A 17,910-nucleotide genomic window follows, 5' to 3' on the forward strand; every position below is an offset into this window, starting at 1 on the left:
TCATGCCGAAGGGCATCACCGTGGACTCGTACAGTCCAAATGGGGTGATAAAGGCAGAGCGTTCCCATGCCTTAGGGGTCAGGGGAATCTGCCAATATCCCCTGCTCAGATCCATGATGGTCAGGTACTTGGCCCCGGCCAGCTGATCGAGCAGGTCATCGATGCGCGGCATTGGGTACGCATCGGTGACCGTCACAGCGTTGAGCCCCCAGTAGTCCATGCAGAACCGCGTAGTTCGGTCCTTTTTAGGAACGAGTACAGGCGAAGCCCACGCGCTGTTGGACACTTGGATCACCCCCAGCTTCAGCATCTCGTCTATCTTTTGGCACATGTGCTGCTGCACCTCGAGAAACACCCGATATGCCGAACGCCGGACCGGGGGGTGATTGCCGGTGTCCACCTCATAGATGGCTGCCTCAGTCCTTTCGGCCAGGCTGCTGAACAGCTCCCGAAAGGGGTGTAGGGTGACTCCCAGCTGGGAACGTTGGTCCTCTGAGAGCTTGTGGCCAACCCCCACATCCTCGATGGATCCACCCGCCTTGGGTGAGCAGATCCAGGAGGGTTTCTACCTCACCTTCCTCGGGGAGGTTGCACACTGGGTGGGCACAAGCCTCCCGTTCATGATGTGCCTTCATCATGTTCACGTGGAAGGCCTTCCTCCTTTCACGGGCGTGGTCCAGGGTGACCAGATAGGTGACGGCGTTGAGCTGCTGGTGGACAGGGTATGGACCCTCCCAGGCCGCCTGAAGCTTGTTTTGTGGGACGGGGACCAGTACCCACACCTTTTGACCCACCTGGTAGGTCCTCTCACAAGCATTCTGGTCGTACCACCGCTTCTGGTCAGCTTGGGCCTGGGCCATATTGTCATGCACCATGACTATGGGCAGCACAGTGGCGCAGTGGTTAGCACTTCAGCCTTGCAGCGCTGGGGTCCTGGGTTCTAATCCCACCCAGGACAACATCAGCAAAGAGTTTGTGAGTCTGTGTTTGCGTGGGTAAAATTCCCCTGGGCACTCCAGTTTCCTCCCACATTCCAAAGACATACTGATAGGGGATTCTAGATTGTGAGCCCCATCGGGGACAGTGATGATAATGTGTGCAAAAACTATAAAGCGCTGCAGAATACGTTAGCGCGATATAAAAATAAAGATTATTATTATATATTACTTATGCACCAGCAATGTCAAGGCCGTCATTCTGTCCCGGAAGCGCACAACATACTCAATGGCCGACACTCCAGAGGTGGCCAAATCTCCATCCCACTGCTGCCACCAATATGAAGGAAACCCGGTTCCTCCCACGTCACCAATCCTTGACGTCACTACACAGGCACAGCTCTCCGGCATCCCCTTTGTCTCTCAGATCAATAAGGGAACTGCCCTGTGGCCATTTGCTCCAGGTGGAGGCTGCCCTGTTACTCACGCTGGGTATTCTAAGATTCGAAATCAGAGTAAAAGGATCAGCCCAAAATTAATTTATGATTTAATTGCCTTAAGGGCGCACTAGGTAATTATAAGAAATATACAGTCAAAATATATCAAGAGTTACAGTCAGAGTAAAATATAACAATCATAAGACAAGGCTTAAAGGTATAAAGCTGAAGGTCAGCGTTCCGCAGGTCCAAGACTTAGTTGCCAGGCAGCCCCCAGAAAGCGTGTGCTTGCTCCCCTCTGGCTGGCATACCCTCTCCTAGTTCCTTAGATAGTCATCTTCCTCTGTTCTGTCTGAGTGTCTCTCCAAGTGTACTCAGCTCTTAAACCTTCCGTGTCCCTCCCCTCTGTAACTGGGTGGGCTACCATTCTCCACCCCTCTGCTTCCCTGCAAGATTTATTCCAATATCTAATAAATGGGATAACTGCTCTCAGGGTGGCCGGATCAGTACACGGGCAGTACCAGCGCATGAGGTTTGTTCTGTCGGTTGCCCAGGGACCAAACCCGGACCCATTCGGTCGCTGTGGGAGGCTGATCTCCATATCTCAGGTTCCAGAACTGCCACGGACTCGGGAGTTGTACTGTCAGATGCGCAATTTTTTTAGGGCGAGGGGGATATTTTTACGAGCATGTACCTCGGATGATGCGTCCATAATTCATGATTCCATGTTGGAGACGGTTCGACTGGAAGGCCACAATAGACGTGTATCCTGTAGCCACTTGACATGCGTGCTTTAATTGAGCCCCCAGGCACCTCTCTGTCCCCTGCTGAGGTGGCTTCCTCATTGAGCTTTGAAGTACCTTCTGCCTGCTACCATGCTAAAAGGAACTTTATTCATGAGAAAAGGTGGGGGCCAGGAGCGCTCATCTCTGCAGACCTGTGACCAGGAGACAAAATGGAGTCATGCCAATCTCTGTTAGTATGCCCGTATCCAAGATGGCGGATGCTCCCTCATTACACGCCTTCTCTCCAGTCCTCCATATTCTCCCCACAAGCCTTCTCCCTGGTCCTCCATATTCTCCCCACACAACTTCTCCCCAGTCCTCCACACTCTCCCCAGTCCTTCACACTCTCCCCACACGCCTGCTCCCCAGTCCTCCACGTTCTCTCCAGTTCCCATATTCTCCCCAGTCCCCACATGCCTGCTCCCCAGTCCCCCACATTCTCCCCAGCCCCCCCAAAGCTCTGCTCCCCAGTCCGCTACATTCTCCCCACACACCTTCTCTCCAGTTCCCCACATTCTCCCCACACGCCTGCTCCCCAGTCCCCCATTCTCCCCAGACTCCACACACCTGCTTCCCAGTCCCCCACATTCTCACCAATCCCCACACACCTGCTCCTCAGTCCCCCATTCTCCCCAGACTCCACACACCTGCTCCCCAGTCCCCCACATTCTCCACACATGCCTTCACCCTAGTCCCCCACATGACTGCTACCCTGCCCCCCACATTCTCACCAGTCCCCACACGCCTGCTCCCCAGTCCCCCACATTCTCACCAGTCCCCACACGCCTGCTCCTCAGTCCCCCATTCTCCCCAATCCCCACACCTGCTCCCCAGTCCCCCACATTCTCCATACACGCCTTCACCCCAGTCCCCCACACGCCTGCTACCCTGTCCCCCACATTCTCCCCAGTCCCCCACACGCCTGCTCCCCAGTCCCCCACATTCTTCCCACACGCCTGCTCCCCAGTCCCCAACACACCTGCTCACCAGTCCCACACATGCCTGCTCCCCAGTCCCCCACATTGTCACCAGTCCCCACACGCCTGCTCCTCAGTCCCCCATTCTCCCCAGACTCCACACACCTGCTCCCCAGTCCCCCACATTCTCCACACGCCTTCACCCCAGTCCCCGACATGACTGCTACCCTGCCCCCCACATTCTCACCAGTCCCCACACGCCTGCTCCCCAGTCCCCCACATTCTCACCAGTCCCCACACGCCTGCTCCTCAGTCCGCCATTCTCCCCAATCCCCACACACCTGCTCCCCAGTCCCCCACATTCTCCACACGCGCCTTCACCCCAGTCCCCAACACGCCTGCTTCCCAGTCCCCCATTCTCACCAGTCCCCACACGCCTGCTCACCAGTCCCCCACATTCTCACCAGTCCCCACACGCCTGCTCACCAGTCCCCCACATGCCTGCTCACCAGTCCCCCACATGCCTGCTCCTCAGTCCCCCATTCTCCCCAATCCCCACACCTGCTCCCCAGTCCCCCACATTCTCCACACACGCCTTCACCCCAGTCCCCCACACGCCTGCTACCCTGTCCCCCACATTCTCCCCAGTCCCCCACACGCCTGCTCCCCAGTCCCCCACATTCTTCCCACACGCCTGCTCCACAAGTCCCCAACACACCTGCTCACCAGTCCCACACATGCCTGCTCCCCAGTCCCCCACATTCTCCCCAGTCCCCATACACCTGCTCCCCAGTCCCCCACATATTCCCCACACGCCTGGTCCCCAGTTCCCCATTCTCCACACACACCTTCACCCCAGTCCCCCACATTCTCACCAGTCCCCACACGCCTGCTCACCAGTCCCCCACATTCTCACCAGTCCCCACAAGCCTGCTCCTCAGTACCCCATTCTCCCCAATCCCCACACACCTGCTCCCCAGTCCCCCACATTCTCCACACGCGCCTTCACCCCAGTCCCCCACATTCTCACCAGTCCCCACACGCCTACTCCCCAGTCCCCCACATTCTCACCAGTCCCCACACGCCTGCTTCTCAGTCCCCCATTCTCCCCAATCCCCACACAAGCCTTCACCCCAGTCCCCCACACGCCTGCTACCCTGTCCCCCACATTCTCACAAGTCCCCACACGCCTGCTCCCCAGTCCCCCACATTCTTCTCACATGCCTGCTCCCCAGTCCCCACATTCTCCCCAGTCCCCAACACACCTGCTCACCAGTCCCACATGCCTGCTCCCCAGTCCCCCATTCTCCCCAGTCCCCATACACCTGCTCCCCAGTCCCCCACATTCTCCCCACACGCCTTCACCCCAGTCCCCCACATGCCTGCTCCCCAGTCCCCACATTCTCACCAGTCCCCACACGCCTGCTCACCAGTCCCCCACATTCTCCACACGCGCCTTCACCTCAGTCCCCCACACGCCTGCTTCCCAGTCCCCCACATTCTCACCAGTCCCACACGCCTGCTCCTCAGTCCCCCATTCTCCCCAATCCCCTATTCTCCCCAATCCCCACACACCTGCTCCCCAGTCCCCCACATTCTCCGCACACGCCTGCTACCCTGTCCCCCACATTCTCACCAGTCCCCCACACGCCTGCTCCCCAGTCCCCACATTCTCCCCAGTCCCCAACACACCTGCTCACCAGTCCCCCACACGCCTGCTCCCCAGTCCCCACATTCTCCCCAGTCCCCAACACACCTGCTCACCAGTCCCCCACACGCCTGCTTCCCAGTCTCTCACATTCTCACCAGTCCCCACACGCCTGCTCACCAGTCCCCCACATTCTCACCAGTCCCCACATGCCTGCTCACCAGTCCCCCACATTCTCACCAGTCCCCACACGACTGCTCCTCAGTCCCCCATTCTCCCCAGTCCCCCACACGCATGCTACCCTGTCCCCCACATTCTCACCAGTCCCCCACACGCCTGCTCCCCAGTCCCCCACATTCGTCCCACATGCCTGCTCCCCAGTCCCCCACATTCTCCACACACGCCTTCACCCCAGTCCCCCACATTCTCACCAGTCCCCACACGCCTGCTCCCCAGTCCCCCACACATTCTCACCAGTCCCCACAAGCCTGCTCTTCAGTCCCCCATTCTTCCCACAAACCTGCTCCCCAGTCCCCCACATTCTTCCCACACGCCTGCTCCCCAGTCCCCACATTCTCCCCAGTCCCCAACACACCTGCTCACCAGTCCCACACATGCCTGCTCCCCAGTCCCCCACATTCTCCCCACACGCCTTCACCCCAGTCCCCCACACGCCTGCTCCCCAGTCCCCGCATTCTCACCAGTCCCCACACGCCTGCTCCCCAGTCCCCCATTCTTCACACGCGCCTTCACCCCAGTCCCCCACACGCCTGCTTCCCAGTCCCCCACATTCTCACCAGTCCCCACACGCCTGCTCCCCAGTCCTCCACATTCTCACCAGTCCCACACGCCTGCTCCTCAGTCCCCCAATCTCCCCAATCCCCACACACCTGCTCCCCAGTCCCCCACATTCTCCACACACGCCTGCTACCCTGTCCCCCACATTCTCACCAGTCCCCCACACGCCTGCTCCCCAGTCCCCACATTCTCCCCAGTCCCCAACACACCTGCTCACCAGTCCCACACACGCCTGCTCCCCAGTCCCCCACATTCTTCCCACACGCCTGCTTCCCAGTACCCACATACTCCCCAGTCCCACACACACCTGCTCCCCAGTCCCCCACATTCTCCCCAGTCCCCACATTCTCACCAGTCCCCACACACCTGCTCACCAGTCCCCCACACGCCTGCTTCCCAGTCTCTCACATTCTCACCAGTCCCCACACGCCTGCTCACCAGTCCCCCACATTCTCACCAGTCCCCACATGCCTGCTCACCAGTCCCCCACATTCTCACCAGTCCCCACACGCCTGCTCCTCAGTCCCCCATTCTCCCCAATCCCCACACCTGCTCCCCAGTACCCCACATTCTCCACACACGCCTTCACCCCAGTCCCCAACACGCATGCTACCCTGTCCCCCACATTCTCACCAGTCCCCCACACGCCTGCTCCCCAGTCCCCCACATTCTTCCCACACGCCTGCTCCCCAGTCCCCACATTCTCCCCAGTCCCCAACACACCTGCTCACCAGTCCCACACATGCCTGCTCCCCAGTCCCCCACATTCTCCCCAGTCCCCATACACCTGCTCCCCAGTCCCCCACATTCTCCCCACGCCTGCTCCCCAGTCCCCCACATTCTCCACACATGCCTTCACCCCAGTCCCCCACATTCTCACCAGTCCCCACACGTCTGCTCCCCAGTCCCCCACATTCTCACCAGTCCCCACAAGCCTGCTCCTCAGTCCCCCATTCTCCCCAATCCCCACACCTGCTCCCCAGTCCCCCACATTCTTCCCACACGCCTGCTCCCCAGTCCCCCACATTCTTCCCACACGCCTGCTCCCCAGTCCCCACATTCTCCCCAGTCCCCAACACACCATCTCACCAGTCCCACACATGCCTGCTCCCCAGTCCCCCACATTCTCCCCACACGCCTTCACCCCAGTCCCCCACACGCCTGCTCCCCAGTCCCCACATTCTCACCAGTCCCCACATGCCTGCTCACCAGTCCACCATTCTCCACACGCGCCTTCACCCCAGTCCCCCACACGCCTGCTTCCCAGTCCCCCACATTCTCCCCAGTCCCCATACACCTGCTCCCAAGTCCCCCACATTCTCCCCACGCCTGCTCCCCAGTCCCCCACATTCTCCACACACGCCTTCACCCCAGTCCGCCACATTCTCACCAGTCCCCACACGCCTGCTCCCCAGTCCCCCACATTCTCCCCAGTCCCCCACATTCTCCCCAGTCCCCCACATTCTCCACACACGCCTTCACCCCAGTCCGCCATTCTCACCAGTCCCCACACGCCTGCTCCCCAGTCCCCCACATTCTCACCAGTCCCCACAAGCCTGCTCCTCAGTCCCCCATTCTCCCCAATCCCCACACACCTGCTCCCCAGTCCCCCACATTCTTCCCACACGCCTGCTCCCCAGTCCCCCACTTTCTCATAAGTCCCCACAAGCCTGCTCCTCAGTCCCCCATTCTTCCCACAAACCTGCTCCCCAGTCCCCCACATTCTTCCCACACGCCTGCTCCCCAGTCCCCACATTCTCCCCAGTCCCCAACACACCTGCTCACCAGTCCCACACATGCCTGCTCCCCAGTCCCCCACATTCTCCCCACACGCCTTCACCCCAGTCCCCCACACGCCTGCTCCCCAGTCCCCGCATTCTCACCAGTCCCCACACGCATGCTCCCCAGTCCCCCATTCTCCACACGCGCCTTCACCCCAGTCCCCCACACGCCTGCTTCCCAGTCCCCCACATTCTCACCAGTCCCCACACGCCTGCTCCCCAGTCCTCCACATTCTCACCAGTCCCACACGCCTGCTCCTCAGTCCCCCATTCTCCCCAATCCCCACACACCTGCTCCCCAGTCCCCCACATTCTCCACACACGCCTGATACCCTGTCCCCCACATTCTCACCAGTCCCCCACACGCCTGCTCCCCAGTCCCCACATTCTCCCCAGTCCCCAACACACCTGCTCACCAGTCCCACACACGCCTGCTCCCCAGTCCCCCACATTCTTCCCACACGCCTGCTTCCCAGTACCCACATACTCCCCAGTCCCACACACACCTGCTCCCCAGTCCCCCACATTCTCCCCAATCCCCACATTCTCACCAGTCCCCACACACCTGCTCCCCAGTCCCCCATTCTCCCCAGTCCCCAACACACCTGCTCACCAGTCCCCCACACGCCTGCTTCCCAGTCTCTCACATTCTCACCAGTCCCCACACGCCTGCTCACCAGTCCCCCACATTCTCACCAGTCCCCACATGCCTGCTCACCAGTCCCCCACATTCTCACCAGTCCCCACACGCCTGCTCCTCAGTCCCCCATTCTCCCCAATCCCCACACCTGCTCCCCAGTCCCCCACATTCTCCACACACGCCTTCACCCCAGTCCCCCACACGCATGCTACCCTGTCCCCCACATTCTCACCAGTCCCCCACACGCCTGCTCCCCAGTCCCCCACATTCTTCCCACATGCCTGCTCCCCAGTCCCCACATTCTCCCCAGTCCCCAACACACCTGCTCACCAGTCCCACACATGCCTGCTCCCCAGTCCCCCACATTCTCCCCAGTCCCCATACACCTGCTCCCCAGTCCCCCACATTCTCCCCACGCCTGCTCCCCAGTCCCCCACATTCTCCACACATGCCTTCACCCCAGTCCCCCACATTCTCACCAGTCCCCACACGCCTGCTCCCCAGTCCCCCACATTCTCACCAGTCCCCACAAGCCTGCTCCTCAGTCCCCCATTCTCCCCAATCCCCACACCTGCTCCCCAGTCCCCCACATTCTTCCCACACGCCTGCTCCCCAGTCCCCCACATTCTTCCCACACGCCTGCTCCCCAGTCCCCACATTCTCCCCAGTTCCCAACACACCATCTCACCAGTCCCACACATGCCTGCTCCCCAGTCCCCCACATTCTCCCCACACGCCTTCACCCCAGTCCCCCACACGCCTGCTCCCCAGTCCCCACATTCTCACCAGTCCCCACACGCCTGCTCACCAGTCCACCATTCTCCACACGCGCCTTCACCCCAGTCCCCCACACGCCTGCTTCCCAGTCCCCCACATTCTCCCCAGTCCCCATACACCTGCTCCCAAGTCCCCCACATTCTCCCCACGCCTGCTCCCCAGTCCCCCACATTCTCCCCACGCCTGCTCCCCAGTCCCCCACATTCTCCACACACGCCTTCACCCCAGTCCGCCACATTCTCACCAGTCCCCACACGCCTGCTCCCCAGTCCCCCACATTCTCCCCAGTCCCCCACACTCTCCCCACGACTGCTCCCCAGTCCCCTACATTCTCCACACACGCCTTCACCCCAGTCCGCCATTCTCACCAGTCCCCACACGCCTGCTCCCCAGTCCCCCACATTCTCACCAGTCCCCACAAGCCTGCTCCTCAGTCCCCCATTCTCCCCAATCCCCACACACCTGCTCCCCAGTCCCCCCCATTCTTCCCACACGCCTGCTCCCCAGTCCCCCACATTCTTCCCACACGCCTGCTCCCCAGTCCCCACATTCTCCCCAGTCCCCAACACACCTGCTCACCAGTCCCACACACGCCTGCTCCCCAGTCCCCACATTCTCACCAGTCCCCACACGCCTGCTCACCAGTCCACCATTCTCCACACGCGCCTTCACCCCAGTCCCCCACATGCCTGCTTCCCAGTCCCCCACATTCTCACCAGTCCCACACGCCTGCTCCTCAGTCCCCCATTCTCCCCAATCCCCACACACCTGCTCCCCAGTCCCCCACATTCTTCCCACACGCCTGCTCCCCAGTCCCCCACATTCTTCCCATACGCCTGCTCCCCAGTCCCCACATTCTCCCCAGTCCCCAACACAACTGCTCACCAGTCCCACACACGCCTGCTCCCCAGTCCCCACATTCTCACCAGTCCCCACACGCCTGCTCACCAGTCCACCATTCTCCACACGCGCCTTCACCCCAGTCCCCCACACGCCTGCTTCCCAGTCCCCCACATTCTCACCAGTCCCACACGCCTGCTCCTCAGTCCCCCATTCTCCCCAATCCCCACACACCTGCTCCCCAGTCCCCCACATTCTTCCAACACGCCTGCTCCCCAGTCCCCCACATTCTTCCCACACGCCTGCTCCCCAGTCCCCACATTCTCCCCAGTCCCTAACACGCCTGCTCCCCAGTCCCCACATTCTCACCAGTCCCACACGGCTGCTCCTCAGTCCCCCATGCTCCCCAATCCCCACACACCTGCTCCCCAGTCCCCCACATTCTCCACACACGCCTGCTACCCTGTCCCCCACATTCTCACCAGTCCCCCACACGCCTGCTCCCCAGTCCCCACATTCTCCCCAGTCTCCAACACACCTGCTCACCAGTCCCACACACGCCTGCTCCCCAGTCCCCCACATTCTTCCCACACGCCTGCTCCCCAGTCCCCACATACTCCCCAGTCCCACACACACCTGCTCCCCAGTCCCCCACATTCTCCCAAGTCCCCACATTCTCACCAGTCCCCACACACCTGCTCCCCAGTCCCCCACATTCTCCCCAGTCCCCCACACGCCTGCTCACCAGTCCCCCACATTCTCCCCAGTCCCCCACACGCCTGCTCACCAGTCCCCCACATACTCCCCAGTCCCCCACACACGCCTGCTCCCCAGTCCCCCACATTCTCCCCAGTCCCCCACACGCCTGCTCTCCAGTCCCCCACACGCCTGCTCCCCAGTCCCCCACATATTCCCAAGTCCCCCACATACTCCAGTCCCCCACATTCTCCCCAGTCCCCCACACGCCTGCTCCCCAGTCCCCACATTCTCTCCACACACGCCTGCTCCCCAGTCCTCCACATACTCCCCAGTCCCCCACATACTCCCCAGTCCCCACACACGCCTGCTCCCCAGTCCCCCACATACTCCCCAGTCCCCCACATACTCCCCAGTCCCCCACACACGCCTGCTCCCCAGTCCCCCACACGCCTGCTCCCCAGTCCCCCACATTCTCCCCAGTCCCCACATTCTCCCGTCCCCCACACTCTCCCCAGTCCCCCACACACCTGCTACCCAGTCCCCCACACGCCTGCTCCCCAGTCCCCACATTCTCCCCAGTCCCCCACACGCCTGCTCCACAGTCCACCACATACTCCCCAGTCCCCACACGCCTGCTCCCCAGTCCCCCACATACTCCCCAGTCCCCCACATTCTCCCCAGTCCCCATACACCTGCTCCCCAGTCCCCCACATTCTCCCCAGTCCCCATACACCTGCTCCCCAGTACCCCACATTCTCCCCACGCCTGCTCCCCAGTCCCCCACATTCTCCACACACGCCTTCACCCCAGTCCCCCACATTCTCACCAGTCCCCACACGCCTGCTCCCCAGTCCCCCACACATTCTCACCAGTCCCCACAAGCCTGCTCTTCAGTCCCCCATTCTTCCCACAAACCTGCTCCCCAGTCCCCCACATTCTTCCCACACGCCTGCTCCCCAGTCCCCACATTCTCCCCAGTCCCCAACACACCTGCTCACCAGTCCCACACATGCCTGCTCCCCAGTCCCCCACATTCTCCCCACACGCCTTCACCCCAGTCCCCCACACGCCTGCTCCCCAGTCCCCGCATTCTCACCAGTCCCCACACGCCTGCTCCCCAGTCCCCCATTCTTCACACGCGCCTTCACCCCAGTCCCCCACACGCCTGCTTCCCAGTCCCCCACATTCTCACCAGTCCCCACACGCCTGCTCCCCAGTCCTCCACATTCTCACCAGTCCCACACGCCTGCTCCTCAGTCCCCCAATCTCCCCAATCCCCACACACCTGCTCCCCAGTCCCCCACATTCTCCACACACGCCTGCTACCCTGTCCCCCACATTCTCACCAGTCCCCCACACGCCTGCTCCCCAGTCCCCACATTCTCCCCAGTCCCCAACACACCTGCTCACCAGTCCCACACACGCCTGCTCCCCAGTCCCCCACATTCTTCCCACACGCCTGCTTCCCAGTACCCACATACTCCCCAGTCCCACACACACCTGCTCCCCAGTCCCCCACATTCTCCCCAGTCCCCACATTCTCACCAGTCCCCACACACCTGCTCACCAGTCCCCCACACGCCTGCTTCCCAGTCTCTCACATTCTCACCAGTCCCCACACGCCTGCTCACCAGTCCCCCACATTCTCACCAGTCCCCACATGCCTGCTCACCAGTCCCCCACATTCTCACCAGTCCCCACACGCCTGCTCCTCAGTCCCCCATTCTCCCCAATCCCCACACCTGCTCCCCAGTACCCCACATTCTCCACACACGCCTTCACCCCAGTCCCCAACACGCATGCTACCCTGTCCCCCACATTCTCACCAGTCCCCCACACGCCTGCTCCCCAGTCCCCCACATTCTTCCCACACGCCTGCTCCCCAGTCCCCACATTCTCCCCAGTCCCCAACACACCTGCTCACCAGTCCCACACATGCCTGCTCCCCAGTCCCCCACATTCTCCCCAGTCCCCATACACCTGCTCCCCAGTCCCCCACATTCTCCCCACGCCTGCTCCCCAGTCCCCCACATTCTCCACACATGCCTTCACCCCAGTCCCCCACATTCTCACCAGTCCCCACACGCCTGCTCCCCAGTCCCCCACATTCTCACCAGTCCCCACAAGCCTGCTCCTCAGTCCCCCATTCTCCCCAATCCCCACACCTGCTCCCCAGTCCCCCACATTCTTCCCACACGCCTGCTCCCCAGTCCCCCACATTCTTCCCACACGCCTGCTCCCCAGTCCCCACATTCTCCCCAGTCCCCAACACACCATCTCACCAGTCCCACACATGCCTGCTCCCCAGTCCCCCACATTCTCCCCACACGCCTTCACCCCAGTCCCCCACACGCCTGCTCCCCAGTCCCCACATTCTCACCAGTCCCCACATGCCTGCTCACCAGTCCACCATTCTCCACACGCGCCTTCACCCCAGTCCCCCACACGCCTGCTTCCCAGTCCCCCACATTCTCCCCAGTCCCCATACACCTGCTCCCAAGTCCCCCACATTCTCCCCACGCCTGCTCCCCAGTCCCCCACATTCTCCACACACGCCTTCACCCCAGTCCGCCACATTCTCACCAGTCCCCACACGCCTGCTCCCCAGTCCCCCACATTCTCCCCAGTCCCCCACATTCTCCCCAGTCCCCCACATTCTCCACACACGCCTTCACCCCAGTCCGCCATTCTCACCAGTCCCCACACGCCTGCTCCCCAGTCCCCCACATTCTCACCAGTCCCCACAAGCCTGCTCCTCAGTCCCCCATTCTCCCCAATCCCCACACACCTGCTCCCCAGTCCCCCACATTCTTCCCACACGCCTGCTCCCCAGTCCCCCACTTTCTCATAAGTCCCCACAAGCCTGCTCCTCAGTCCCCCATTCTTCCCACAAACCTGCTCCCCAGTCCCCCACATTCTTCCCACACGCCTGCTCCCCAGTCCCCACATTCTCCCCAGTCCCCAACACACCTGCTCACCAGTCCCACACATGCCTGCTCCCCAGTCCCCCACATTCTCCCCACACGCCTTCACCCCAGTCCCCCACACGCCTGCTCCCCAGTCCCCGCATTCTCACCAGTCCCCACACGCATGCTCCCCAGTCCCCCATTCTCCACACGCGCCTTCACCCCAGTCCCCCACACGCCTGCTTCCCAGTCCCCCACATTCTCACCAGTCCCCACACGCCTGCTCCCCAGTCCTCCACATTCTCACCAGTCCCACACGCCTGCTCCTCAGTCCCCCATTCTACCCAATCCCCACACACCTGCTCCCCAGTCCCCCACATTCTCCACACACGCCTGATACCCTGTCCCCCACATTCTCACCAGTCCCCCACACGCCTGCTCCCCAGTCCCCACATTCTCCCCAGTCCCCAACACACCTGCTCACCAGTCCCACACACGCCTGCTCCCCAGTCCCCCACATTCTTCCCACACGCCTGCTTCCCAGTACCCACATACTCCCCAGTCCCACACACACCTGCTCCCCAGTCCCCCACATTCTCCCCAATCCCCACATTCTCACCAGTCCCCACACACCTGCTCCCCAGTCCCCCATTCTCCCCAGTCCCCAACACACCTGTTCACCAGTCCCCCACACGCCTGCTTCCCAGTCTCTCACATTCTCACCAGTCCCCACACGCCTGCTCACCAGTCCCCCACATTCTCACCAGTCCCCACATGCCTGCTCACCAGTCCCCCACATTCTCACCAGTCCCCACACGCCTGCTCCTCAGTCCCCCATTCTCCCCAATCCCCACACCTGCTCCCCAGTCCCCCACATTCTCCACACACGCCTTCACCCCAGTCCCCCACACGCATGCTACCCTGTCCCCCACATTCTCACCAGTCCCCCACACGCCTGCTCCCCAGTCCCCCACATTCTTCCCACATGCCTGCTCCCCAGTCCCCACATTCTCCCCAGTCCCCAACACACCTGCTCACCAGTCCCACACATGCCTGCTCCCCAGTCCCCCACATTCTCCCCAGTCCCCATACACCTGCTCCCCAGTCCCCCACATTCTCCCCACGCCTGCTCCCCAGTCCCCCACATTCTCCACACATGCCTTCACCCCAGTCCCCCACATTCTCACCAGTCCCCACACGCCTGCTCCCCAGTCCCCCACATTCTCACCAGTCCCCACAAGCCTGCTCCTCAGTCCCCCATTCTCCCCAATCCCCACACCTGCTCCCCAGTCCCCCACATTCTTCCCACACGCCTGCTCCCCAGTCCCCCACATTCTTCCCACACGCCTGCTCCCCAGTCCCCACATTCTCCCCAGTTCCCAACACACCATCTCACCAGTCCCACACATGCCTGCTCCCCAGTCCCCCACATTCTCCCCACACGCCTTCACCCCAGTCCCCCACACGCCTGCTCCCCAGTCCCCACATTCTCACCAGTCCCCACACGCCTGCTCACCAGTCCACCATTCTCCACACGCGCCTTCACCCCAGTCCCCCACACGCCTGCTTCCCAGTCCCCCACATTCTCCCCAGTCCCCATACACCTGCTCCCAAGTCCCCCACATTCTCCCCACGCCTGCTCCCCAGTCCCCCACATTCTCCCCACGCCTGCTCCCCAGTCCCCCACATTCTCCACACACGCCTTCACCCCAGTCCGCCACATTCTCACCAGTCCCCACACGCCTGCTCCCCAGTCCCCCACATTCTCCCCAGTCCCCCACACTCTCCCCACGACTGCTCCCCAGTCCCCTACATTCTCCACACACGCCTTCACCCCAGTCCGCCATTCTCACCAGTCCCCACACGCCTGCTCCCCAGTCCCCCACATTCTCACCAGTCCCCACAAGCCTGCTCCTCAGTCCCCCATTCTCCCCAATCCCCACACACCTGCTCCCCAGTCCCCCCCATTCTTCCCACACGCCTGCTCCCCAGTCCCCCACATTCTTCCCACACGCCTGCTCCCCAGTCCCCACATTCTCCCCAGTCCCCAACACACCTGCTCACCAGTCCCACACACGCCTGCTCCCCAGTCCCCACATTCTCACCAGTCCCCACACGCCTGCTCACCAGTCCACCATTCTCCACACGCGCCTTCACCCCAGTCCCCCACATGCCTGCTTCCCAGTCCCCCACATTCTCACCAGTCCCACACGCCTGCTCCTCAGTCCCCCATTCTCCCCAATCCCCACACACCTGCTCCCCAGTCCCCCACATTCTTCCCACACGCCTGCTCCCCAGTCCCCCACATTCTTCCCATACGCCTGCTCCCCAGTCCCCACATTCTCCCCAGTCCCCAACACAACTGCTCACCAGTCCCACACACGCCTGCTCCCCAGTCCCCACATTCTCACCAGTCCCCACACGCCTGCTCACCAGTCCACCATTCTCCACACGCGCCTTCACCCCAGTCCCCCACACGCCTGCTTCCCAGTCCCCCACATTCTCACCAGTCCCACACGCCTGCTCCTCAGTCCCCCATTCTCCCCAATCCCCACACACCTGCTCCCCAGTCCCCCACATTCTTCCAACACGCCTGCTCCCCAGTCCCCCACATTCTTCCCACACGCCTGCTCCCCAGTCCCCACATTCTCCCCAGTCCCTAACACGCCTGCTCCCCAGTCCCCACATTCTCACCAGTCCCACACGGCTGCTCCTCAGTCCCCCATGCTCCCCAATCCCCACACACCTGCTCCCCAGTCCCCCACATTCTCCACACACGCCTGCTACCCTGTCCCCCACATTCTCACCAGTCCCCCACACGCCTGCTCCCCAGTCCCCACATTCTCCCCAGTCTCCAACACACCTGCTCACCAGTCCCACACACGCCTGCTCCCCAGTCCCCCACATTCTTCCCACACGCCTGCTCCCCAGTCCCCACATACTCCCCAGTCCCACACACACCTGCTCCCCAGTCCCCCACATTCTCCCAAGTCCCCACATTCTCACCAGTCCCCACACACCTGCTCCCCAGTCCCCCACATTCTCCCCAGTCCCCCACACGCCTGCTCACCAGTCCCCCACATTCTCCCCAGTCCCCCACACGCCTGCTCACCAGTCCCCCACATACTCCCCAGTCCCCCACACACGCCTGCTCCCCAGTCCCCCACATTCTCCCCAGTCCCCCACACGCCTGCTCTCCAGTCCCCCACACGCCTGCTCCCCAGTCCCCCACATATTCCCAAGTCCCCCACATACTCCAGTCCCCCACATTCTCCCCAGTCCCCCACACGCCTGCTCCCCAGTCCCCACATTCTCTCCACACACGCCTGCTCCCCAGTCCTCCACATACTCCCCAGTCCCCCACATACTCCCCAGTCCCCACACACGCCTGCTCCCCAGTCCCCCACATACTCCCCAGTCCCCCACATACTCCCCAGTCCCCCACACACGCCTGCTCCCCAGTCCCCCACACGCCTGCTCCCCAGTCCCCCACATTCTCCCCAGTCCCCACATTCTCCCGTCCCCCACACTCTCCCCAGTCCCCCACACACCTGCTACCCAGTCCCCCACACGCCTGCTCCCCAGTCCCCACATTCTCCCCAGTCCCCCACACGCCTGCTCCCCAGTCCCCCACATACTCCCCAGTCCCCACACGCCTGCTCCCCAGTCCCCCACATACTCCCCAGTCCCCCACACGCCTGCTCCCCAGTCCCCCACACGCCTGCTCCCCAGTCCCCCACATACTCCCCAGTCCCCCACACGCCTGCTCCCCAGTCCCCACACGCCTGCTCCCCAGTCCCCCACATTCTCCCCAGTCCCCTTTACTCCCCAGTCCACTTTAGGCCAACAGACGGCTATCACATGTGCAGGGGGGCTTATCTTAGTTATCCCTCCACTGCTAACAATACGATGAAAAAACACACACAAGGCTATTGACCTCTTAGGTTACAGCAGGGGCTTATTCTAGGTATCCCACTGCTCTTCAATATACCACGAACTGCAGGGATTTATGTATATCCCACTTACAGTTCCACTTAACACTTGCAGCTCTCTGGCGCCCCCTTACTCTCAGGTCAGATTAGGTACTGCACCCTGGGTAATTAGTCGCCAGACAGACTGCCTGCTATGTACTGGCTATTGGGCACGCTGCAGTGACGCGATAAACTACTCCCACTCAGGCAGGAACAATAATTGTCAACGCCGCAGTCGCTACAACATAACCCAAAAGTCTGCACACGGTATCACTGCCACCAGCTTCGATTAAACGGGTCCGAAGCTAACCCAACACAGTAGCGTAATTCCCTTCAAGAGACAGGGTACGTTTAGAGCATGGAGAATGAACTAATATTAAATATATCCCATAAAAATTAGGCAGTGCTTTATCAAAAATATTTTATAAAGATGTTACAAATGAGACAATTGCAAATCTGTACAAGGGTAATTATAAAATAAACAGGGATTAAATGAGAAAAGATAACACTCACATGTTCTCAGTTCATTGCATGGCAGGCAACCATACGTCCCAGCTCATTGGACGTGCGCAGGGCTTTCCAGAAGAAGAAGCAAGCAAGCAGAAGACTGAGCTGGGGATCGTGGCAGACAGTTATAGCTTCAGCCTGTGACATCCCAGAAAGGGGTTGGATCACCTCGTCCCTCCTACCTCTTCAGTTAACTCATTTTATCCTAATCTATATCTAATTTCAGTAACTCCGCTACAAAACATGTCATAGTCATAACAAACCCAGCA

Source organism: Ranitomeya imitator, chromosome 2 (genome assembly GCF_032444005.1).
Source record: "Ranitomeya imitator isolate aRanImi1 chromosome 2, aRanImi1.pri, whole genome shotgun sequence".
Lineage (NCBI taxonomy): Eukaryota > Metazoa > Chordata > Amphibia > Anura > Dendrobatidae > Ranitomeya > Ranitomeya imitator.